We start from the raw sequence: 26,753 nt of genomic DNA, 5'->3' as shown, positions 1-26,753 counted from the left end.
GCTGGATTCTTTTATCTGCTTTTACACCAATCTGTTGTGATATCACACATCATGCAGACTTTGAAAAACTCCATCATACACTCATGAGAAAATGAGAGGGAAAAAGACCAACAACATCGTAGTGCTATTACGAAAGTTATTCTCACCTTGTGGACCCTCTGAAGGGGATTCAGAGGATTCCCTGACTCTCCCAGTTTCCCTGGAACACACTTTGAGAATCAGTACACAGGACTGTGGTCTTTTTCTTCTTGAGGTATAATAAAAATAGAATATTACATAATTTTATTTCAAATATATTCTCTAACTTTTTGTTGCTTTGACAGCCAGTCTGATAGAGAAACTTAAAAGATGAAATTTAAACCCTTTATCCCATACCTTTCACCCTTTACCTGAGAAAACTAAGAGTTAAGAGTCTTACAACAAAGATTAGAATTAGGTCGCCTAATATAACGAGAAGTGTTTCCACTAGTCGTCAGCTGCCCAGGATTCAACACTTGCCTTCAAATAATTTCTAATATAATTGTACAAAGCACTGAGAGTTCTTTGAAAAATGCACTCAGAGAAACCAAATTCAAAAGCAGTAGATTTGTTTCTTAGTTATCATTAAAAAAAAAACCTAAGAAACAGAAGTAAAAGGTGTCACTCAATTTCCATTAAAATATTCATGAAAACAAATAGGAAAAGGTCTGCATCAGTATTGAAAATTAAGGATAATAGTCAACACATACCAAAAATCGGAGGCCATTTTACTAAATAAATCATCACTGGGACCAGATTTAAAAACACAATTAATGGATAACACATGCTTTGCTCCATGAGCCAAAGCAGCCCGATTCGGAAGAAGGCGGAGCCCTGACCAAGCCCGTCCCTCCGACCCCAGCTCCCGCCCTGGGAAGCAGGCAACCAGGGCCCAGTCCACGCCCCTTGGGGCTTCTTTTTGTCTCCTCAAACTACTGTCGTAAAAACCCTGCCATCAATATAAATGTAGGAAAATTCTTAAAAGAGCAGAACCGAGCTGAAGCAATCTGAGAACTAGACAGTGGGTCTAAAGAGAGACCCACGTGGACATTATTGGAGCTGAACTAACAGAGGAGGCGGAGGGGGCGGGAGGCAAGTGGGGAAAAGGGTGCAGGGCAATTCTGCAAAGCTCGCCCTTGCCTTTGTGTAGCTGGGGGCGGATGGCGGAGCTTAGGCTCCTGGTGGAGTTCTAAAGCCTGGACACGGCCTGGATAATGTTCCCCTGCCTCTGTCTCTCTGGACCACAGCCCAACTGCAGTGCCCTCCCTCCCTCAGACCTGAGTGGACCTGCTTGCACGCCTTAAGGGATCCTTAGACACGTGGTTAATACTTGCTAGAGTCTCAGCCACATCCAAGTACTCTCCGAGGGCGCTAAGGAGATTCAGTGTATGACGACTGTTAAAAAAAAAAAAAAAAAAAAAAAGGTCTGGAAGAGTTTCTCTTCATTCTCGGATAAATAAACCTAAATAATCAACATGCATGTCTAGACAAGACTGGTATTTCTAATAGCTTCCTTCCTGCCCCTGCCAGGGCTGCCAGCCCTCCGTGAAAAGTCACTGTTGACAAACTCCTTGGCTCCAGGGAACTCTCCAGGCTCCGCTGCCCATTTTCTGTTGCTCTTCCATCTGGTTTCTGTCCCAGAGGCTCATAACCGGATACACCCCCTTCCTAACCCGTGGTGCTGGACCCATCTCATCACGTGACTTCTCACATGTCTCTTCCCAGCTGGCTTCCCGCACTACCGTCTGTGAACAAGAGAACTTCATCCTGGGGATTTTCACAGACTCCTGTCTGCATCCAGCCAAGGTCCAGAGCTACAGACCCCGTTCTTAGCAAGGCAGGACAACACAGAGCAAGCCAATACGGACAGATCTGCCACATTAGAGAGGGGGAACAATGCCTCAGGACTTGAATGGAAAACTTTCCCTGAAATAGATTTGCTGCAGGAAACAGGAGAACATTTTAAAATATATTTGTTCCATAGTCTTAAAAAAACAGAAACTTGAGCTGAGGCAAGAAGAGACTGCATGGAAACCAAAATCACAAGAGAGCCAAACTGAAATGTTTGTTGGAGACAGAACAGCAAATCTGATGCTGCAGACCGTCCTACTGTTGACATGGGGAAGGAATCTGAGAAGTGATCCCAGGACATGGAGGCAAGGAATGAAAGTGCTGACCAAGGTATTAGAGAGAGTCGCAAAGCCAAATTGTGAATAATCAGCCTCCCCAGAGGAGAAAGCCGCACAAAAGAAACAGAATAAATAACTCAAAGGAAAATAGAGAAAAGAAAAGAAGTTAATGTGTACTGGAAGAATCTTTCCGCAATATTTAAAAGAAACCTGAGTCTGGAGATTTCAAAAGCAAACTCACCACGTTGTGCAGGGATGAGAAGGGATGTCCCTGGGGAGGAGTCCCTTTCCCACCCCACTTCCTCCTCCCCCCACGGACCTCCCCCCCGCAACACCACAGGCAAACCCACTTACAAAGCCTGATTCACATCCACCTCTGCCAGGAAGCAATTTCCTGATTTTAACTGTTGCATTTCTCTCTTTAAAGCTGGCAAAGAAGCTTAATCATATTCTGCCGCTAGTGACTATAACAATGAAAGTTTCTTATGTTAGTCTAAGTCCTCTAAGAAGCAGATGCCAAGAAGGGATGAAACGTGCAAGAATGTTATGATGGGGAAACACCTGTGAGAGAATGTAGGGAGGGGGCGGGGCGGCTGGGAGTGTGGGCAGACATGACGCAAGTCTTACTCAAAGTGAAGGAGAAGGGGGGGAGGGGTAGAAGCGTCCCAGAGTGCTGTGCTGTACTTGCAAGTTTTGTCAGGCTGCTGGGGAGTCCTAGAGACAACGTCGGCCAGTAGAGGGGTCCAGCATCTCCCAGGAACCGGCCTGCACTAAGTCATGGGCTGGGAGGTGTGCATGGGAGGTATGCATCTGTGAAAACTCAGCAGTAAATTTCAGAGCGTGGCAGCTAAAGCCCTTGGGTCAGTTACGCGTTCTGTAGCTGGTCTGTCAGATACAGTCTCATGGCCACCACAATGGTCAATAAATATGAAGTCAGCAATCAATTATCAAGCAACTAAGCACCCAGTGCCACACTCAGCACACAAGAAAGTACACATGCTCCAAACACCAAAATGGTAAAGACTGCATCCTTACATTTACATAGTTCAAAATCTAGTGAGAAGACAAACACGGAAATATGCAATTACCACAGAACATGAACGTGTGAGTGTAGAGGCACGTCCCAAATGCTACAGGAACAATAAGCTCTACCCGCAAAGTCAGAGATATAAATGCAGAGGAAGTAAAAGTTAAGATATGCCTTAAAGAATGTCTGGGCATGCACCAGGCAGAGATTCCAATCAAAAGGAACTCACCTATGTGTGATGGGCTCTTACTGTTTATCTCGAATATCTGCAGTCCCTCCCTAGAGCACTGGGTGTACTTCCCTATCTCACTAATGCCAGACTTGACCACATGGAATGCGAACAGGAATGGCTCCAGGCACTTCTGGGGGAAGCTTTAGTAGCCTGGCTGGTGTGTTCGCCCTGCTCTCTATTTTCTCTGACCAGAAAGGATCTCGAGAGGCGGCCCCATCAGCCTGCATTCCAGAATGAAGATGACATGAATCAGAGCAGCAGCTGTCTCTTGAAGGACACGTAGCATGAGTGAGAAATAAACCTTCGTTTCTATCACCCATTAAGATTTGTGAGCACAGCAGAACCTAGCACTCCAGCCTGTATCTGACTGAGGCACTGATGGAGGTGGGATAGAATCCTGTCATAGAGTCTCCTAACCCATAGGCAGTGGAGTCCCAGTGAGGGCTTTTAACCAGGGAGCAGAAATGAGCAGATCTGGTTTATACAGTGTGGGAAGGAAGCCTACAGGGATGCGTTGTAATTATCCAGAGAAGAGTCTCTGAGGACTAACTCAGTGACAGCGCGGGGCAGTGAGGGTACAGGAGGGGTGGATTTCAGTGACCTGCAGTGGGAGATTGTGGTCAGTGGGAAGAGTTGTGAGTCAATGGTAGCGGCACACCCCCAGTGCACAGGGGAAGAGAGGCTTCAGGAGAGCTGAGAAAGTGTCTGATTTTTGAATCAGAAGTTCCTTCAGGACATCCATGTGACAACAGGCAGTAGGTTCTTGGAAATATATGTTTGGAGTTTGGATAGCGCTGAAGTAAGTCGCTTTAATAGCTGAATCTTAGAGAATGTTAATCTTTTCCTTTTCCCTAAATGGCCACTGTAAGTTTGGCCCATTAAGAAAAAGGTAGGTGGGGGGGGATGAATTGCCACACATAGTCAGTCAAGCTCCCTTCCAGACCACGGGGACCCCGTCACTTGCACAGTCTTTCCATATGCTCAATGGCCTTGATCATGAACTTTTTTAAAAAATAAATTTTATTTATTTATTTATTTATTTTTGGCTGCATTGGGTCTTCGTTGCTGCACACAGGCTTTCTCTAGTTGTGTTGAGCAGGGGCAACTCTTCCTTGTGGTGCGCGGGCTTCTCATTGCAGTGGCTTCTCTTGTTCCGGAGCATGGGCTCTAGGCACGTGGGCTTCAGTAGTTGTGGCTCACAGGCTCAGTAGTTGTGGCTCGTGGGCTCTAGAGTGCAGGCTCAGTAGTTGTGGCGCATGGGCTTAGCTGCTCCACAGCATGTGTGATCTTTCTGGACCAGGGCTCGAACCGTATCCCCTGCATTGGCAGGCGGATTCTTAACCACCATCAGGGAAGTTCTGATCATGAACTTTTTGTTAGCTTTTTTTTCTCCTTAACACAGATGCAGAGGGATGAGAGTTCATCTTAGGCCACATTACCATCATTGATCCTTGAATGTCCTCTTCTCTTGTGTCTTTTGAATTTTCTTTTATCTCCATCCTCCACTGCCACTTGCCAGCTCCCACCTTCCCCATGATCAACCATTCTAATTTATTTAACATATACATTTTCATTTGTTCATATTCTTTCAAGACATGTATTTTCGAGGGCTCGTGATTTTTGAGGTAAGCAGTACTGTACTATATTTCACTGTGTTTCACACGTGACTCTGCATGGTATAGACAGCAATTTTCCCATCTATTTTTTGGTGATGCCATCCAGGTTGACTCCTACTTCCTACTATTGAAACCCCACAACTCAGATTGGGACTTCAATTCATGGGCTGGGACTCGAACCCAGCCAAAACTCAGATTAGGACCTGAACCCACTGTCTTTTAATTAAAATCACACACTTGGTCTGAGGACCTATTGAAGTTCAGGCTCTTTATGCACAGAAAGAATTCAGTGAGAGACAAGTGATAGGTAAGAAGTGGATTTTTTTTTTTTTTTTTTTTTGCGGTACACGGGCCTCTCACTGTTTTGGCCTCTCCCGTTGCAGAGCACAGGCTCCGGATGCTCAGGCTCAGCGACCATGGCTCATGGGCCCAGCCACTCCACGGCACGTGGGATCTTCTCGGACCGGGGCATGAACCCATGTCCCCTGCATCGGCAGGTGGACTCTCAACCACTGCGCCACCAGGGAAGCCCCAGAAGTGGATTTATTTAGAGAGGTACACACTCCAGAGACAGAGTGTGGGCCATCTCAGAAGGCAAGAGGCCCCAAAATATGGTGTGGTTAGTTTTTATGGGCTTGGTAATTTCATAGGCTAATGAGTGGGAGGATTATTCCAACTATTTCGGGGAAGAGGCAGGGACTTCCAGGAATTGGGCCACCGCACACTTTCTGGCCTGTCATGACGCCTGTGGGTGTGTTATTTAGCATATGTTAATCCATTACAATGAGTGTATAACAAGGCTCAAGGTCCACTGGAAGTTGAATTTTCTGCCATCTTGGACCTAGTTGGTTCTAACCAGTTTATGTCATATCCAAGGCCACGTTGTTCTTTTAAAGGTTGTGTCCTGCCCTCTTCCTTCTTGTTTCACTCTCACAGTGAACTCTGCACACACCTCCCCTGTATCCTTTGCAGTAATTTCTTTAGAATGTATAGGTAGGTGCATAGTATACCTACCATACACATTCTTCACCTGACGTAGCAGATGGCCCCAAGGTGGCTACCAGTCTACCCTCCACTCACTTGTGCATGGACACTCCCAAACCCTCACATCTCTGCCAACACTTGGCATTATGCAGCATTCTAATTTTTGCCAATCTAGAAGTATTAAGTGATACCTCATTTTTTAAAAATTTCTGTTTTAATGATTTTGAATGAGTTTAAGCATCTCTTCGTATCCTAGCTTGGCTTTGTTTTCCTCTTCTCTTTCTAGTTTCTAGAATTTACTGGTTTCTTGAAAATAGAGATTAATGTTTTATTATTATTGCTGTTTTTACTGATTGGCAGTATTTTCTTTTGCATTCTAGATAGCAATTGTGTATCACCTTTACACCTTTTATAATTATCCCACAGTCCTTGGATATTCTGATGTGTGGGGTTTTTTTTTCTCTCTCTCTCTCTCTTTGTTTTCCCATTTGGGAAGTTTCTTTTTTTTTCTTAATTAATTAATTAATTATTATTATTATTACTTGGCTGCATTAGATCTTCGTTGCTGTGTGCGGGCTTACTCTAGTTGTGGCAAGCGGGGGCTACTCTTCGTTGCGGTGCACGGGCTTCTCATTGAGGTGGCTTCTCTTTGTTGTGGAGCATGGGCTCTAGGCACACGGGCTTCAGTAGTTGTGGCATGCGGGCTCAGTAGTTGTGGCTCGCGGGCTCTAGAGCACAGCCTCAGTAGTTGTGGCAAGCAGGCTTAGTAGTTGTGGCACACAGGCTTAGTTGCTCCACGGCATGTGGGATCTTCCCGGACCAGGGCTTGAACCCGTGTCCCCTGTATTGGCAGGCGGATTCTTAACCACTGCGCCACCAGGGAAGTCCCCTGGGAAGTTTCTATTGCACTGATTCTTTCCTCAGATGTGTCCGGCTGCTGGTGAGCCCATGAAAGGCAGTCTTTATTTTTGCTTCAGAGTTTCTAATTCTCATATTTCCTTTTAATTCTTTCTAAAAGTTTACATGTTCTCTAATTACATTGCTCACCGATTCTTGTATGTGGACGATTTTCCCACCAGAGTTCTTAGCATATTAATCATAGTTATTTTAAATTCTCAGTCTGACTATTCCAAAATCCCTATCCCTGCCATATCTGAGTCTGGAATTCTTTCTTTGCCTCTTTGGATTGTATTTTTTCTTTTATCAAGCTGTGTAATTTTTTGTTGAAAGCTGGACATGAAAATAGCTGGGTAAAAGAACTAAGGTTAACAGGCCTTTATGTTTATATTTATATATAATATAAGGTTTTATATTTATCTGGGTAGGAGGTAGGCTGTGTTTAATGTTTGTAGAGGTCAGAAACTTAAATCTTCTCTGAGAATTTTTAGCAAAAAAGCTGCTCACCTGTATTCTTTGTGTTTTCCTAGATACTCCTCCTAGAGGCTGAGCCTCGCAGCCAGTTCAGTTGTAAACTCCCATTATTACACCAGAGAGCTACTGATGTGGCCACCTGGTGTGGTGTGTGGAGGGGGGAAAGCATTCTAGAATTCTATTATCCCATCTCGGTCTTTTTGTGAGTCAGTGCTCCTGGGCTGTGACCTCCACAAGTGACTCTCAGTTTCCTGCCACCTCCCCACCCTTAAGACCTTAAGTAAGACAGGAAGGCTAGAAACAGGTAGAATTGGGTATATTCCATCCCGATGTGGAAGGCTGGAGAAGGCTGGAGTTGGGTATTTCCCTCCCCCGCAGTCCCCCTTGGTTAAGGCTGTGGTAAAACCCAAGTTGCTTAGACTCTGTCAAAATAGTTTTTCTTGAGGGCAGGTCTTTGTTAAGGAGAATGGAATGCCCTGGGTGTGTATCAAAATGGTAATGTTTCCTCTCCCCACCAAGAAGCATGAGGGTTTTTTCTCCTATCTTTACCCTGAGAACCTGGTAGGGCTTCTGGAGGTAAAATTAAAGCTGGGTCTCCAGGAGTTCTTATCTTGCAAGCTGGCCCAGGCTTAAGCTCCCATCTTCCAGCTGCTCTTTCCAACAGCAGCTTTGCTCCCAGTAAGCTGTGATTCTCTGTATCTGCCCAGCTGTCTCTCTAGTTTGGGGCATGCTAGTTTGCCCTGAGGTCAGTTCTCTGATAGATCTGAGAAAAGTTGATTTTTGTTTAAGTTCTTTTTCTTGTTCTGAGAATGGGAGTTCTGACTTCCAACGTCTTTATATGTTGGACTAGAAACCAGAAGTTGCAGGTCACTTTTAGATATCATAAACACTTTTCTAATTCTGTCATGTTTCAATTACCCATAGTTACATTTCGTGGAATGAAAATCTTTAATTTGTCTGTCAAAACATCACCAGTATGTTTGCCTTTGAGCATGCCTTTTAAAATTTTGTTCAAGGAGACTTTTCCTGTCCCTAGTTGAAAGAATATCCTTTTATATTTTTCTCTATTGACTTTGTAATTTTGCCTTTAGCACTTGGGTCTTTAATTCACCTGGTGTCAAGGAATGATTCGGTTTTGTTTTTCTCCATAGAGTGAGCCAGTTTTCCCAATAGAATCTATGAAACAGTCCATTCTTCCCCATTTGATTTATGGTATATTAAGTTCCCATTTATACAAATGCCTTTCTCCCAGGTCTCTGTTAAATCGCCTTGGTCTATTTGTCTGTTCTTTTGCCAGTTCTGCTGTGTTTTAATGCTGTGTCAGTATCTAGTAAGACAAATCCTTCTTCTTTCTTCTTTCAAGTTGAATGTATTTAAATGTACTCTTGAAGTAAATTTATTCTGGGTTTATCTTTGAGGCTTGTTTCTCCCATCTTTAATACAAAAGGAAAACAGAGATTCCATTAAGGCAGTGTTTCAGACAAACAAACCCTTTCCTTTGTATATAAGGACATAGTTATTAATCCTGTGTTGTTGGGACCTGTACGCCAGGCTGTTTCTGCAGTAGTTCCATTATAAGCCTGTCACTCCCTTTCCCCCAGCTCACTTCAGAGCAGAGGGCGTACACTTTTGACAGAGCTGGCTGAGGTGCTGACGGTAGGAAGACGGCTTTTCTGTTGGGACCACATCGTGAATTCATCAATGTCATTCTTTACAAAAGCTAGTCAACCTAAAAAGGCCCCCACTCCTAGAGGCCATCTAGCATAACTAGCTTGTTTTCTGGGTGAAATAATTGAGGGCCAATGAGGTGAGGTTTTTCACCAAGATCTTCCAGCTTCCTCTTCACAGGCCAAGCGCCAGACCTTTTCGATTCTGAGTTCATTGCTTCACCCACATTCCCCACACCACATGGCTTTCTTCAGCGAACAGGGCAGATAGAGACTCAACATGATAAATTCTGAGAGAGAGCCAAACATAAGCATGCTGTTCATTTTATATACGTCTGATGGGTGGATGGGAATGCAAAACAGTCTTTGAGTGAGTCATCAAACGTGACTCAGGACCTTCCTTCCAGTCACAAGATGGAATCTCTTTTCTTGTTTACTGATAACTTCAGGCCTCTTGGGTTTCAGTATTTAAGTAAAATAAGGTAGATTTCAAGGTCTATTGCAAATATTTTGAGGACAGCAAAGCTCTGACAGCAGGAAAGGGACTGAATTAGAAGCTGCAGTGACCTAATTGTCCTACCATTGACAAATGACTAATTGATTCTGTACACACAGCTGCTAGAACTACAGTATGGAGATAAGGCTTGCCTGTATCCTTAATATAAACCATGTATCATTAAAAGTTAATTTGTGGTTTCCTTTAAACTAAGAGGCTACTCTTGGATGACAGAGGTATTCATCAACCAGTAGTTGCAACAGAAGATTATCATATAGCTTTCTATTAAGAAAAAAATTAATTTACCAAGAAATAATAGCACATAAGGTAATATATATTGTGTTTATTAGAAGTTATATTTTATACTATTTCAAATGTTTTATGATTCTTCCACCCTAGGAAAACAGACGTTTATATTTTTGGTTTTTCCTTATTTATAGGAATACATATTTTACATGGTATCAAATGATATTGTTAGTAAAAAATATAGCTCTATGAATTAACCTTAGAACTTTTTTTGTGTTTGAATGCTCCTTGCAGTTTGGTGAGGTAATTTTTTTTGCACCTATATTAGAGCTGACCAGAACCACAGACTGGACTGCAGAGCTGACTTTGGCCTGGACAAAGACGTCTTGGTGCTGGACAACCTTCCCTTCTGGGCAGACAGCTCTTTGAGTTAGCCAGCATGAAATCAGTAATTTCATTCTCTTGGTTCAGATGAAATGAAACTATGCAGGAAAGGTACTTTGGGGCTTATAAGGTGATATGTTTTGAGGTCCCATAGAGAGCAGTTTGGTGATACTTCTCCAATCTTAAGCTGTAAGCTGAGAAAAGTCTGATAATAAGAATGTGGCAAAATCTATGTACCAAGGTCTTCATTACAGCATTATTTATAGTAACGAATAATTAGAAACAACTTAAATATTCAGCCATACAGAACATACTATTCATTAATATGGTATTTTAAGCAGCTACATAAAAGGTTGCTTTTAAAGACAAATGACAGGAAATATTTATGTTGAACAAATAAAGACATTTGAATGTGTCAACCTTAAAAATGAAATAACATTGTTTTTTTTGGTTTTTTTTTTTTTGGTTTTTTTTTAAATAAGGCAAGATGAGTTCATTTGGGAATTGCAGAGAACTGCGATTCGGGACATGCAAGCTACAGGGAGCCAAAGGCAAGTCCAAAGAGACCAAGGGAAAGTCAGGCTTTTTAGGTTTTAGGAGGAACCAGGAGATGGTTGCTTTGAATAAAAGTTCACTGGAGGTGGGCTTCCCTGGTGGCACAGTGGTTGAGAGTCCGCCTGCCGATGCAAGGGACATGGGTTCGTGCCCCGGTCCGGGAAGATCCCACATGCCGCGGAGCGGCTGGGCCCGTGAGCCACGGCCGCTGAGCCTGCACGTCCAGAGCCTGTGCTCCACAACGGGAGAGGCCACAACAGCGAGAAGCCCGCGTACCGCAAAAAAAAAAAAAAAATTGTGCTGACTGCATATATTCCCCCTTCACCAAAATCACATATTGATATATACTGACCTTCCCCCTACCTCTTTGGAGCAGTTTCTCCAGAAACTGAAATGCTGTCTCCCGGGCTATAGTCCTCATTTTGCCCCAAATAAAACTTAACTCACAACTCTGACACTGCGCAATTTTTTTTTAGTCGGCATTACTTTTACAAAAATTACCTTTAAGACAAAGAATAATCTTCACAATAATTTATGACATGAAGAGAGAAAATGAAAGTGTTTATGCAAGACAGATACACGCTTTGCCACAAGTATTTCACACTGAAGTATTTCTTGAACTTCTAAAATTGAAAATGAGTTATGCATTTGATGACATTATACATTGTTGTGTGAGTAGTATGTTGTCTAGCAGATAATTTGTAAGTATATTACAAAACCAGCTCATTTGAAAGATGAAAGTGATGTTTTTTAATTGTTAGTGTGTCATGATTTTATAATGTCATATTTTTACTTGTTATTTATTGTATGATTTCTATTAAAATAGAAATATATGATTTCTATTAAAAGAAATCATGTCTCAAAAATTTTGAAATTAGAAACAAAATTTTAATCTGTTTGAAAAACTTCTAAAACTATCAGAGCCGAGAGGAGCTTGAGAAGACATGACAACTAAATATAATGGACATTAGATAAAAACCAAGGAAATCTGAAAAAGGTGTAGACTTTATTTATTAAAATGTTTCAATATCAGTTTATTACTGTAACAAATGGACCACACTAGTATGAGATGTTAATAATGTGGTATATGGCAACTCTTCATACTCTGCAAGTTTTCTGTAAACTTAAAATTTTTCTAAAAAATATGTATAAACAATAGCTTCTAAATGAAATTTTAGTCATGTAACCACCCCCATAATCAAATATATAGAGCATTTCTATCACACTTAAAAGCCTCCTCCTGCCTCTTTTGCAGTCAGCCCTCTTCTCCCCATCCCAGCCCCTGGAAACCACTGATTTCATTTATGTCCCTATAATTGTGCCTTTTCCAGAATGTCAGATGAATATAATCATACAGTATCCATCCTAGAATATGTAACCTTTGTGTCTGGCTTCTTTCCATTAGCATAATGTTTTTTAACTTACTGATGCATGTATCCATAGTTCCTTCATTATTATCACTGAGTACATTGACGGTTGTATCTCAAATTGTTTATGCATTTACTAGTTGATAAACATTTGGACTGTTTCCAGTTTGGGGCTATTATGAATAAAGCGGAAGCAAACATTCACTGACAGGTCTTTGTGTAGGCAAACGTTTTCATTTCTCTTGAGTAAATACCTAGGGTAGGGATGGGTCATATGTTAACTGTATGTTTAACTTCAAAAGTAACTGCTAAAATACTTTCCAATCTATTTGTACTGTTTTGACTTCTGACAGATAATGTACAGGTGTTCCAGTTTCTCCACATTCTTGCCAGGAATTAGTGTTAAAAAATATTTTCCATTTTAGGCCATCTAGTAGGTATATAGTAGTGGTGGATTTAACTTACGTTTCCCTGATAACTAATAACATGGAGCATCTTTCTATGTGCTCACTTGCCATCCACATACATTCTTCTCTGAAGTGTCCAATTTTTGCCCATTTAAAAATTGAGTTGCTTATCTCTTATTATTGGATTGTAAGTATTCTTTATATATCCTGGGTATAATTCTTTTACCTTATATCAAGTTTTTAAAGATTTTCTTCCAATATGTCTTTTCATCTTATTAACAGTGTGTTTTGAAAGCATAGCTTAAATTTTGTTAAAATCCAGTTTATCAGTATTTTTCATTTTATGATTATGCTCAAGATCTAAGCAATATTTGCCTAGCCTAAGCTTCTAAAGATTTTTGCATATGCTTCATTCTTAAAGTTTTAGAATTTAAGGTCTTATATTTAGGTTTATGATACATTTTTTTACATCTTTATTGTAGTATGATAGTTTACAAAGCTGTGTTATTTTCTGCTGTAGAACAAAGTGAATCAGCTATATGTATACATATATCCCCATATCCCCTCCCTCTTGAGCCTCCCTCCCACCCTCCCTATCCCACCCCTCTAGGTGGTCACAAAGCACTGAGCTGATCTCCCTGTGCTATGCAGCAGCTTCCCACTAGCTATCTATTTTACATTTGGTAGTGTATATATGTCAATGCTACTCTCTCACTTCATCCCAGCTTTCCTTTCCCCCAGTGTGTCCTCAAGTCCATTCTCTACGTCTGCATCTTTATTCCTTCCCTGCCACTAGGTTCATCAGTACCATTTCTTTAGATTCTGTATATATGCATTAGCATACGATATTTTTCTCTTTCTGACTTAGTTCACTCTGTATGACAGACTCTAGGTCCATCCACCTCACTACAAATAACTCAATTTTGTTCCTTTTTATGGCTGAGTAATATTCCATTGTATATATGTGCCACATCTTCTTTATCCATTCATCTGTCGATGGACATTTAGGTTGCTTCCATGTCCTGGCTATTGTAAATAGTGCTGCAATGAACATTGTGGTACATGTATATGATACTTTTTTTTTTTTTTTGCGGTACACGGGCCTCTCACTGTTGTGGCCTCTCCCATCACGGAGCACAGGCTCCGGACACGCAGGCTCAATGGCCATGGCTCACGGGCCCAGCCACTCCGCGGCATGTGGGATCTTCCCGGACCGGGGCACGAACCCGTGTCCCCTGCATCGGCAGGCAGACTGCGCCACCAGGGAAGCCCCTATGATACATTTTTGTGTTAATTTTTTTTTACATAGGGAAAGGTAAGTGTTGAGTTGATTTTTCTTTACTTTCCTTCTGTTTTCTTTCTCTTTCTTTCTTACACTCTGTCACTCTTTTTTTTTTTTGGATATATCCAATTATTATATTATATCCAATTATTCCAGTACCTTTATTTTAATACTACCCCTTTCCCTCATTAGGTTAGCTTGGCATCTTTTATTAAAATGAAATAACATAGATGTATGGTTTCAATGGCCTAAAAATAGGTATACCCATTTGGGGAGTAAATACTATTTACTTTTGTGTTTACTGTTCTACACACAATGTTCAGAATCCACTCAAAAATTATGAAGCAGAACAAACACAAATAAGATCAACCTTAAGAGAAAAAGGAAGCAACAAAGTCAGAACCACAAAAGATCCAGATACTGAAACTATCAGATGGATATTTCAAATAACTATGACTTATGTGCTAAAAGATCTAACAGAAAAGACAAAAACACAGAGAAAATAAGGGGAATTTTACCAGATAAATATAAACTATAAAAAGGTTCAAATGTAGATGGTAGAAAAATGCACACACACACAATATCAGAAATGAAGAATTCCTTAAGTGGGTTTATCAGCAGACAGGACACAGCTGAAGAAAGAATCGGTGAACACACTAGGTCAATAGAAATTATCCAAACCAAAACACAAAGAGAAAAAAGGGTGAAAAAAATAGAGTATCCAGGAGCTGTGAGACAATATCAAACTGTCTAACATACATGAAATTGATGTCTCCAAAGAAGAAGAAGAAAGAGAAAACATGACAAAAAAGATACTTTAGGAAATAATGGCCAAGAATTTTCCAAAATTAATTAAAGAAAAGAAAACATATAAATCTAAGAAACTCAAACACCAATTAGGATACACACACACACACACACACACACAACACACACACTACAGTCAAATTGCTGAAAAACAAAGATAAAGAGTAAATCTTGAAAGCATCAGAGGAAGGAGAAGACACATGACACACAGGAAAACAAACACAAGGATGACAACAGACTTCCCCAAAATATGCAACCTGGAAGACAATGGACTGACAATTTTCTTGAAGTGCTTTCTTTGTTTTAAGAAGCATGCAAGATTTTCAACAAATGGTCTACTAATTTTTTAGACTTAATTTTTTTAAAGCAGATTTAGGTTTACAATAAAATCAAGAGGAAGGTACAGAGATTTCCCATATACCCCACCATCCCAAACATGTGTAACCTCCCCAATCATCAATATCACTCAGCAGAATGGTACATTTTTTAAAAACAAGAATGGACCTACACTGACATACCATAATCATCCAAAGCCCATGGCTTACCTAGAGCTTCACTCTTGATATTGTATATTCAATGAGTTTAGACAAATGTATAATGATATATACCAATTATTAAAATATCATACAGAAAACTTTTACTGCCCTAAAAATCCTCTGTGCTTTGCCTATTCATCTCTGCTCCCACCCAAAGATTGACATCTTTAAAGTATTAATATTTTTAAAAACTCCATCCAGAATTCTATACTCAGTGAAAATATACTTCAAAAATAAAGGCCAACTGAAAAGTTTTTCAGAAAAACAACATAAACTGAAGATAAAGGAAGTTCTTTAGGCCAAATAAGGATGACAATAAATCAAAACACCAAAGTACAGAAATGAATGAAAAGTGCTATAAATATAAATGGTAAATACAAGGGTAAATATAAAGTATATTATTCCTTATTTTAAATTACTTTAAAAGATAATTGACTTCCTAAAGCAAAAAACAATAATGTATTCTGGGGTTTATTATATAGAGAGAATTAAAATCTATGACAAATATAGCACAAAAAATGCAAGAGAATAAACCTTATGGTTGTAAGGTTTTAACACTATATGTGAACTTATAATTTCCAGTTGACTGTGATGAGTTAAAAATGTACATTTAAACTCTAGAGCAACCACTAGAAAGTTCAAAGAGATGTTGTGAGTGGTGTAACAAGATGATGGAATAGGAGTTTTCTACCATCATCCCCCCATAGAAGTGTCACATTTGACAACTACCCACGGACAGGAGCACTTTTGTGGGACTCCAGGATTTTGGCAGAGAAATTCATCATCAGAGAAGAAATCCTAGAATTCATCATCAGAGAAGAAATCCTAGAATAGATGCACTGAAGAAAGAAAAAAGATAGTTTCACTTTAACCATGTAATTTCTCTCCAGAGAAGGCACAGTTTAGTGCCAAGAGAGCCCCCCTTGGCCCACAGTGTCTCCCATGTGGGAAAGTGAGAGCATAGTGAGTGAGCACACAGCTACCCCAGACATGTGAAGTGCTGTTCAAGAGGCCCACTTCTTTATTGTCTCTCCCAGATTACTGAGGTGATCAGCACAGCTGAGAGGTTGAGACAGGCTGGGAGTAGGAAAGAGAGGCCCATATCCTACCAACTGCTCTGCAATCTCCATCAGGAAGACTGCCATGATCCACCTGTGATGCCTCTCTTATTGATCCCCAAATGGCCCAGGGCGCCCAAACACTCCACATGCCTCACTCCCTTTTTCCTCTGGCTGAGTCCCCAAAAGCACCTGTGCAGACAGTGAGTGCAAATATTTCACACAGATAGCAGGACTAGATGAAGGCCCACATACCGGACACTACCTTAAGGAAAACCAACAGGAAGCACCAAGTCTGGCTTTGCAGGATCAAAAGAAGGCTCTTAAGAATTCTTCCTCAGAGGGGAACAAGAGGTGTGGAGTAGATGAATCCATAGAGAAGGTCTGAGAGACCCTCAGAATCCCTAACCAGGCTGACTGGTGAAGGCATTTCCTTCCCAAAGCTAGTCAGTAAAGAGTGGAGGAGGTGACTGCATCTTCAAATGTGAGGACAGAAAGACAAGACTCAAGACATCAAAAAACATGAAAAATCCTTTGGTACTGTGAATCAAAGGAAGACAGTATTATTTCAATAACCAGCCCCAAAGAAATGGAGATGTGTGAATGGTCCAGCAAAGATTCCAAATTATTGTTTTAAGGAAGCTCCGCGAGCTACAAGAGAACACAGACAACTCATCACAATCAGGAAAAACACATGAACAGAATGAGAAGTTCAATAAAGAGACAGAAACTATTATAAAAGAACCTAAGAGAAGAGTTGAAGAACATAGTGAAGTGCAAATTCACCAGTAAAGAGTGTCAAAACAGATTTGATCAAGTAGAAGAAAGAATTCATGAACTCAAAGGCAAGTCATTTAAAATTATGCATCAAAGATTTCCTGTAGAAAAGAAGAAGAGATAAAGAAGTTCCCTGACCAAAAAAAAGTTGAGGCAGTTCATCACCTCTAGACCTACCTTACAAGAAATGCTAAAGGGAGCTCTTCAAGCTGAAACAAAAGGACACTAATTAGCAACGTGAAAATATAAAACTCACTTTTCCTGTAAGGAAAGCATATTGTCAAATTCAGAGTACTCTGATACAGTAATTGTGTGAAAATAACTTAAAAATCTAATATAAAAGTTTTTTAAAGTGTTAAAAATAATTTTAGCTATAATAATGTATTAATGTTTACACCATATTAAAATGTAAATTGTGACATCAAAAACATAAACTGTGGGATTTTTTATAGTTTTGCATGCAGTTAATTTGTTGGCTGTTGTAACTATAAGATGTAACTATAAGTTGTTTTTTATAAGCCTCATGGTAACCACAAAGCAAAAACCTATAGAAAGTACACAAAAATAAAGAGAAAGGAATGAAAGCATACCACTACAGAAAATCATCAAATCACAAAGGAAGAAAGAAAGAGAGGAAGAAAGAAGTTACAAAATAGCCAGAAAACAATTCACAAATCGGCAATGGTAAGTCCATAACTATAAATAATTACTTTAAACATAAATTATATATTAAATTATCTGAGCAAAAGACACAGGGTGGCTGATTGGATTTAAAAAAAAAGATCCAACTATATGCTGCCCACAAGAGACTCAACTTCAGCTTTAAGGACTCACACAGATTGAAACTGAAGGTATGGAAAAAGATGGTCCATGCAGATGGAAACTAAAAAAGTGAGCAAAGGTAGCTATATTTATGTCAGACTTTAAGTCAGAAACTACCACAGTTGTTCATAATATTTCCTTACACTCTGTTTTGCTTCTATAAAGTTGATAGTAATATTCTCTCTCATCCTTGATGTTAGTAACTTGAGCCTTCTCCCTTTTTTTCTTGGTCAGTCTAGCTAAAGGTTTGTTATTAGTGTTGATCTTTTCCAGAAACCAATTTCTTTTTTTTTTTATTTCTCTATTGTTTTCTATATCCTAAATAATAAATTTCAACTTTATCTTTGCTATTTTTTTTCTTTGTGTTTGCATTGGCTTTAGATCACTCTCCTTTTGCCAGTGTCTTAAGGTGGAATATTAGGTTTTTGAATTGAGATCTTGTTGATATAGACATTTACAGCCATAAATTTTGCCCTAAGCACTGTTTTAGCTGCATTCCATAGTTTTGGTATTTTGTGTCTTCATTTTCAATCATCACAAAGTATTTTTAAATCTCCTTTGTGATCTCCTCTTCAGATATTTAGCTGTGTGTTGCTTGATATCCACATATTTGTTAATTTTCCAAATTTATGTTTTTTATTTTGAATTTTATTTTATTGCAGTCAGAAAATATATTTTGTTTTACTTCAGTCCTTTTAATTCTACTGGGGCTTGTTTTATGGCCTAGCACATTAGTATATCCTGGAGTTCATTCCATGTATACTTTGAGAAAAATGTGTGTTCTACTGTTGTTGAGTGTGTGTTCTACAGATGTTCTACAGTTTGGTCTGTAGACTAGACTTGAGGTCTTCTGTTTCCTGTTCTTCTGTCTAGTTGTTTTATCCATTATTAAAAATGGAGTATTAAAGTCCTCAACTATTATTATTGAATTGTTTATTTCTTTTATCAATTCTGTTATCAATTTTGCTTTATTTTGTTACTCTATTGTTAGGTGCATGTATGTTTATAATTGTTATATCTTTCTGTTGGATTGGTCCTTTTATAAAATTTATAGAATTTTAATATGTATAAAATGTCTCTATGTCTAGTAATATTTTTTGTTTTCAAGTACATTTTTCTCATATTTGTATAACCACTCCAGCTTTCTTATGTTTGTTGCTTACATAATTTTTTCATCCTTTTACTTTCAACCAAATTGAATCTTTGAATTTAAAAGGTGTTTCCTGTAGACGTCATAAAATTGGATCTTGTTTCTTTATCCACACTGCCAATCTCTGCCTTTTGATTGGAGGTTTAATCTATTCACACTTAATGTTAATATTGATATAGTTAGAAATATGTCTGACATTTCACATTTTATTTTCTATATGTATCTTGTCATTTTTGTTCCACTCTTCCTCATTTACTGTTTTCTTTTGCATCAAGCAAGTGTTTTTTAGTGTAACTTTTAATTCCTTTAATAAATTGTGTAAATTTAATTCCTTTTATAATATTTTTTGTTACTTTATGTATTTTGGGCTTACCATATATATATATTAAGTTGTCAGAATGTACTTCAGATTTATATTAAATAATTCCAGTGAGATATAGAAATGGTATTTCAGTTTTCCTCTTTTTCCTCTTCCCCTTTTTTTAAGACCTCTATATATGCTATAAAATTTGCAATACATTGTTATAATTATTAACTTATATAACTTTATGTTATTTTTAAAGTTGACAATAAAGGAAAGAAAATATATATTTCTACTGTTTGTTCTATTAACCTTCCTTTTTGCAATTTCTGGTTCTCTTCTTGTTCTTGTAGATTTGAATTGTTCTCTGCTGTCATTTCCTTACTCCAATATAGCTTTGCTCCCATTCACCTCTTTCATGCTGGTATTGTCAAATATATTACATTTCTATATGTTACAATCCTAACAATACATATATGTGTATACTGTTTTATACAGTTGATAGTTATATAAATTAAGTGATAAACTATGAATTTATACTGCCTTTCACAATTACATAATTATCTTTACTGGTACTGTTTATTTCTTTGTATAAATTTAAGTTACTGTGTGGAGTCACTTGCTCTAGGTCTGAAAACCTTATTTTAGTATTTCTTACACAGCAGGTCTGCTAACAATAAATTTTCTAAAATTTTGTGTATCTTGAAATGTTTTTATTTTACCCTCATTTTTGAAATATGGTTTTGGTGGAGATAAGATTCTCTTTTGACAGTTTTCTTTTAGGAATTTGAATACGTTGTGCCATTGCCTTCTGGCCTCCATTGTTTCTAGTGATCAGTCAGCTGTTCATTTTACTGGAGTTCCTGAAAACATGAAGGTTGTTGCTTTCAAGAGTTTGTCTTACACTGTGATGTGTCTGCATGTGAATCTCATTGGGTTTATACTACTTGCAGTTGGATGAATTTTAGATACGTGTTTTTCATCAAATTTTGAGTTTTCAGCCATTATTTTTAAAAACATTTTTCTATTCCTTTCTATCTTTCCTCTAACTCTTTAATCCCATTACACATATGTTGTTGTAGTTTATGGTATCCCACTTTCTCTAAAGCTCTGTACATCTTTTTTTTAATTATTTTGTTGTTGTTCAGATTGCATGATCCCTCTCACTTTAAATTCAGTGATTCTTTGTTCTGCCAGCTCAAGTCTACGCTGAGCCCTTTTAGTAAAATTTTTATTTTAGTTATTGTATTTTTCAAGTTCATATTTTCCATTTGGTTCTTTTCATAATTTATCTCTCTTAATTGTTATTCTTTATTTGATGAGTCATATTATAACTTCCTTTATTGCTTTAAGCACTGTTTATTTTAGTTCTTTGAAGTCTTAACTGCTTCTTTGAAGTCTTTCTCTTTTAAGTTTGAAATCCGTACACTCTCAAAGGCAGTTTCTGTTGCCAGCTTTTTTTCTTGTGTATGGAACACATTTTCCTTTTTATTTGGAAATCTTGTAATTTTTTGTTTAAAGCTGGTCATTTTGAACACACTATTTTAGCAACAATGGATGCTGATCCCTCCCACCCTGCTCCCATACTTTTTGCAAGGCTTCTTGTTGCTTTGTTAATGCTTTTCGTTTGTTTGTTTGTTTAGTGACTGCTGAACTATGTAATGACGTATAATTCCCTGCAGTGTACAACTTCTGATGCCACTCCTCAGAAGGTGCAGCCTGGAGCATGTGCAGTTACTCTGCAATTGTAGTGGATTTAGCAGGGTTCCATTTGACTTTCTCCTTCCCTGTGATTATGTTAAACTGTCTGCCTACCTTGGTATCACATCCAGCTCTCAGTCTCCATTAATTGCTGGCTGACTGTTTTCAATAAGCTTTTGGGCATAAAATGCTACCTATTCTGACCCAAATCCTTGAGCCCACTTGTTGAGGTTTGTTCTGACCACAGGAGGGCTCTTTTTCACTGTCTCTTTCCCTGGCTTTCTCTGATAAACTTCTAGCTTGTTTACACTGTAGCCTGTTGCTCTCATGAAGCTTCCAGCCTCCTTTTAATTGCTTATCATCACTGCTTACCTCCATTGTTTTCCAGAGCACCCTTAGGCTTGAATTTCTCCACACTCTGTTCTAAATAGTTCCCTTGGGTAGAGCTTTAAAGCTCTGTGTTCTTATGACCTACATATCCTGTTGGGCAAAACCTCTGTGTCACTGCTCTGGAGGTGGGGACCAGCTCAGTGGCCCACTTCTCTCAGAGTGATACTCTGCTTCACAAACAGGTCACTGGGCTGGGGCACCTGCCTCTGGACTTCTCTGCTTTCCTCCCCTGGGATACAGACTCTGGCCTATATGCTGAGGTGAAGGCAACTGGGGTCCCAGTATTCTTGGTCTGCCATGCCTGGGTAGTTTCTGTCCTGTGAGTAGCGGTTAGGTGGAGGAAGGGATCCCCAGACCTCTCACTGCTCTTGCTTCAAATACAGCCTCTGCAACACTGAGCTGGTGGCCTGCCCCTCAAGTTGAGGCACCACAGCCCTTGACTGGGAGCTGATGGAAAAGGGAGCACTATGTTCTTGGCTACAGCTCTGCAGAGTGAAGCTTCCACTTTGCTGAGCTAGAGTGAGGAAAGAAAGAGTGAGTCACGGCTCCAATGCCACAGACTTCTACTGTTCTTACCAAGTAGATATTCTTAAACAAATGCTTCTTCCTTTCTGTGTGTGCTTCCAGAGATTTAAAATGGTTGAGTTTCTTTTCTAATTTTTACCAGCTAGGTTATTTCACTGGGGAGGGGGTCCATGGAGGTCCTCATGCCACCATTCTGGAAATTGTCTCCTAATATCATATGATTTTAAGTCAAGAGCTTCAAAATTAGTGAAGCATATACATTGTGCTCAATAAAAAACATATATATGCAATAATAGTTTTATTTTTATGTATTATTATTTATGTATTAGTTATCTATTGGTACATTGAAAAATCACAACAAAACTAAGTGTCTAATAACAACGTTCATCCTGCTTATGAATCTGCATTTTGACAGGGCTCCATAGGGGTTCATTTTTGCATTACTCCATGTCAGCTACGGTTCCTCAAAGCTTGGGAATTGGAATAATCTAAGGGCTTACCCATTCATATTTCTGATGGGTGATGTTGGAGGCTAGAATAGCTGGGGCTTTGGGGGTATCTCTCTATATCTTGTGTATATTTGTGGCCTGTCCATGTATGCTTCAGTATGTTTCAGCGTAGCTGACCTTTTAAATGTCAACTGAGGGCTTCTAAGACGTGTCCTGAGAGAGTCAGGTGGCAGCTCTATGACCTTTTACGATCTAGCCTTGGAAGCCATGCAGTAGTCAGAGGCCCACCAGATTCAATAGGAGGTAACAGGGCTTCCCTGGTGGTGCAGTGTTTGGGAGTCCACCTGCCGATGTAGGGGACACGGGTTCGTGCCCCGGTCCGGGAGGATCCCACATGCCGCGGAGCGGCTGGGCCCGTGAGCCATGGCCGCTGAGCCTGCGCGTCCGGAGCCTATGCTCCGCAACGGGAGGGGCCACAACAGTGAGAGGCCCGCGTACCGGAAAAAAAAAAAAAAAGGGGGTAACACAGACAAAATTTCTTCTGGAAGGAGTGTCAACAGTACAACTGGAGAAGAATGCATGGGATGGGATGCATTGGTATGGCTGCTTTGGGAAAATACTACCTGCAACAGGGGTAAAAGCTAACAGGTTGCTATTTATTGTTAGGAAATATAAAACTTTTAAATAATTTAAAATATAATTCACCTTTCTTTTTTAACTTCTATTTTATTTGTTTATAATGTATGTATTTCAGTAGAATATGCATGTAATTTATAAATAAGTAGTCACATAATGGGATTCTCTTCAAATTCCTTTTTTTTTTTTTTTCTTTGCTGTACGCAGGCCTCTCACTGTTGTGGCCTCTCCCGTTGCAGAGCACAGGCTCCGGACGCACAGGCTCAGCGGCCATGGCTCACGGGCCCAGCCGCTCCGCGGCATGTGGGATCTTCCTGGACCGGGGCACGAACCCGTGTCCCCTGCATCGGCAGGCGGACTCTCAACCCACTGCGCCACCAGGGAAGCCCCTAAAATTCCTTTTAATAATGTATTGTATGATCAAAAAATTTAGAAAACTCTAATACAGAAATTCAAAATCAGGTTGAGTGATTTCCTCAGCAGTACACCAATATATATATATTATGATAAAATTATTTTGTGATAACTTCCAAACAAGTATAAAACCCAAACTATTGGAACAGAATTATAATAATAATTAGCATCTGGTAAGAACACCCTATGTGTCAGGCATAGTCTTATGAATTTTACATATATTACATAAACACATAAATATTTACATTTAGTTCTCTTAATAACTATATGAACTAGGTATTTATTATTTGTTTTGCAGATGAGAAAATGGAATCTTGAAACGGATAAGTCAGCCAGCTTGTATGACAGAGCTGAACTCCAGAGCCCGTAATCTTAACTACCATACAGAGAAATGAGACTTTTACAGGTGTCTATTGTGGTGTGTGTTTTTAGGAAAGTCTGTTTAGGGCCGAAAGCAGTGGTGTGTGGAAAATATTTAACAACCAGCCCTCCAAAAAGAAACTGTAGGCAAGTATATATGTACATCTGTTTATTATAATTTTTACTGACCCAAAGGAGACGCCCACATAATTTACAAATAATAATAAAAGATATATATTCTTTATCTTAATTCCATAACCTATAACTTCAGTGTGACTTGCTATTTCTTGCAAAATGCAACCTATACTTCTACTGCTCAAAAACAATGTAACAAAATCAGATGATGAATAAATGCTAGATTACTGTCTAATCAGCAAAGAAATTATTCATACTGTCAGAAAAAGGGTAGTTTCAACATGAATGTTGGTTGATAATTTTGTTTGGGCTAATGAGTCAGATGGAAGTGAAACAATGAAGATGCATGTCAATGAAAATAAGTGGAGGAAGCCAACTTTTTTAAGACATTACTACTATTTAGCAGAGGCATAAGTGTATTAAATACAGTAGGTTTCTAGAATATGCTCCCAGATACAAGAAGTATTCCTTAATTTTTTATCATGGTAAAGTGAAATATACATAACATAAAATTTACCATCTTAACCATTTATAAGTGTACAATTCAGTGGCATTAAGTACATTCACATTGTTGTACAATCATCACCACTATTCATCCTCAGAATTCCTTCATCACCCCAAACTAGAACTCTGTACCCCATGAAACAGTAACTCCCTATTCACCCCTCTCCAGGTCCCCAGAAACCACAATTCTACTTTCTTTCTATATGAATTTGCCTATTCTAGGTACCTCATATAAGTGGAATCATATAATAGTTGTCCTTTGGGGTCTGGCTTATTTCACTTAGCAAAATGTTGTAGCATGTGTCTGAATTACATTCCTTTTAAGGCTGTATAATATTCCATCGTATGTGTATATCATATTTTATTCATCATTCATTTACCAGTGGACATTTGGGTTGTTTCCACCTGTTGGCTATTGTGAATAATGCTGCTATAAACATTGGTGTACAAATATTGATTTGAGTCTTTGCTTTCAATTTTTGGGGGTATATACCCAAAAGTGGAATTGCTGGATCATATGGTAATTCTATGCTTAATTTTTTGGAAGAAGTATCTTACTGTTTTCCAGTGCCATCCTTTCATTTATTTGTTTAAGTTTATTCTCACTCTGTGTTCTGCCATTATCCTGGGGAACTTCAAGTTTCTAACATCTCCTTTGCTTCCACCCATGCTCCGATCACATATTATATCTCATTTATTAATGTCTCAAACTCTTACTCCATCATTACAAACTTAGATTCCGAACACAGTCTAAGGCTTAGCTTGATTTCCAAGTATAGCAGAGACAGATCAATGATTGAAGAATGACTCTGTCTGGTAATATTCAATAAATGCATTATAACTTATTAAATTTTTTTATATAAAAACAAATTTATACCTTGTGAACAAGAAACAAAAATTCCTTCTAGGAGACAGACTATGAGCCAGTGGGAAACACAACTCACAGTACAAACAAGTGACAAATGACAATAATGCTATGTGATATACACACTTCACTAGTAGGAAATGCAAAATTTCAAGGGAAGTTAAAAGATGGAGAAATTTACTCTTCTTTGAGGAAGAATACCTAGCTGAGAGGTAACACTTGAGTTGAGCCTTTATAGATCTTCAGTGACAGTTTGTAACCGAGGAAGGGAGATCAGGGCAATCCAGGTCAGCAGAACAAATGTGCAGAGGCTCAGAGCTGGCAGGCGAGGCGGGGTGTGTTCAGGCAGGTTAGACTCAAATGTGTAACTGTGGAGGCAATGAAGAGGGGTGGGGTGGAGGTGGTGTCAGAGGATGAGGCTGAATAGAGTTTGGCCCTAGACTGAGAATGATTTGGAGTGACAGACTAAGGAGCTGCTCTTTAGTTTAAGACCAATGGAGACTCACAGCAGTTTGTAAGTAGAGGAGCGACATGGTAAATTCTGCATTTAGAAAGCCCAGCTCAGTGATCACATAGAGAAAGAACTGAAGGGATTTAAAACTAGAAAATAAGAGACCGGATAGGAGGTCAGTGTACCAGACAGTGCTCTGCTGTTGAGGATGACATTGGAGAGATACCTCTTGCATTTTTCTTCCAACACTGTTATGTCTCACCTTGAAGACCAGTATAGAAAGTTCCATGCAGCAAAAAGAAATCTGTTTAGTTAGAGGTGTCAACTTTTATAAATGACATTTTAGCAAAATTTTAAGAGTGACTTTTGTAGCATTAGGAAAGAGGAATCACCATGTAGAATTTCTTTGGCTTTCATTCTTTCTTTCCTCTGATAGGAGTTCGTCCCTGAAGAGCAAAGTACAAGTTTCTGACCTAATGTGTCTCCAGTCTCCTCTGTTTGATCACCTTTACATTGAGGCCAGCACACCTGTAGTGCGACACTTTTTATATTCACAATATCTTGTTTGCAGAAAGATTTTTCTTTTATCAGAAACAAAGACAATGTCCATCAGCCAGTGTTAGTAAAGGCAAGGATCAAACAGCCTTCCCAATTTATACTATGCTGACCACACTCAAAAATGAGAATTTATGTGGGCTTCCCTGGTGGCGCAGTGGTTGAGAGTCCGCCTGCCGATGCAGGGGACGCGGGTTCGTGCCCCGGTCCGGGAAGATCGCACATGCCGCGGAGCGGCTAGGCCCGTGAGCCATGGCCGCTGAGCCTGCGCGTCCGGAGCCTGTGCTCCGCAATGGGAGAGGCCACAACAGTGAGAGGCCTGCGTACCGCAAAAAAAAAAAAAAAATGAGAATTTATGGCAGGATTCAAATCAATGCAGATAATTCCTTGATATATTTTAGGGAGTGGAATTTCTAACAGGTCTATTCTTTGCCTGAAACCTGCAAATACATGTGACTTTTAATGTTGTCAATGGCATGAGTTACAAGTAGAGATAAGTGGTGATGAACGCAATGTTTGTTATGTCAAATCTTTCC

General features: G+C 39.3%; 1 long non-coding RNA gene across 4 annotated transcripts in view; it reads left to right on the top strand.

Annotated features, from left to right (window-relative positions):
- Positions 1-26,325, top strand: part of LOC132524905 (uncharacterized) — a 133,188-nt gene extending 106,863 nt beyond the window's left edge. For 3 of the 4 annotated variants that reach the window (XR_009542101.1, XR_009542097.1, XR_009542100.1), the window contains one exon: positions 23,646-24,753. This is a non-coding gene — a long non-coding RNA (uncharacterized LOC132524905). Of the gene's footprint in view, positions 1-23,645; positions 24,754-26,098 lie in introns of those variants that run through there. The other variant, XR_009542098.1, reaches the window with a different exon arrangement.
- The last annotated feature ends 428 nt before the right edge of the window (positions 26,326-26,753 follow it).

Source organism: Lagenorhynchus albirostris, chromosome 8 (genome assembly GCF_949774975.1).
Source record: "Lagenorhynchus albirostris chromosome 8, mLagAlb1.1, whole genome shotgun sequence".
Taxonomy (NCBI): Eukaryota; Metazoa; Chordata; class Mammalia; order Artiodactyla; family Delphinidae; genus Lagenorhynchus; species Lagenorhynchus albirostris.
This window is presented reverse-complemented; position numbering and strand designations above follow the sequence as displayed.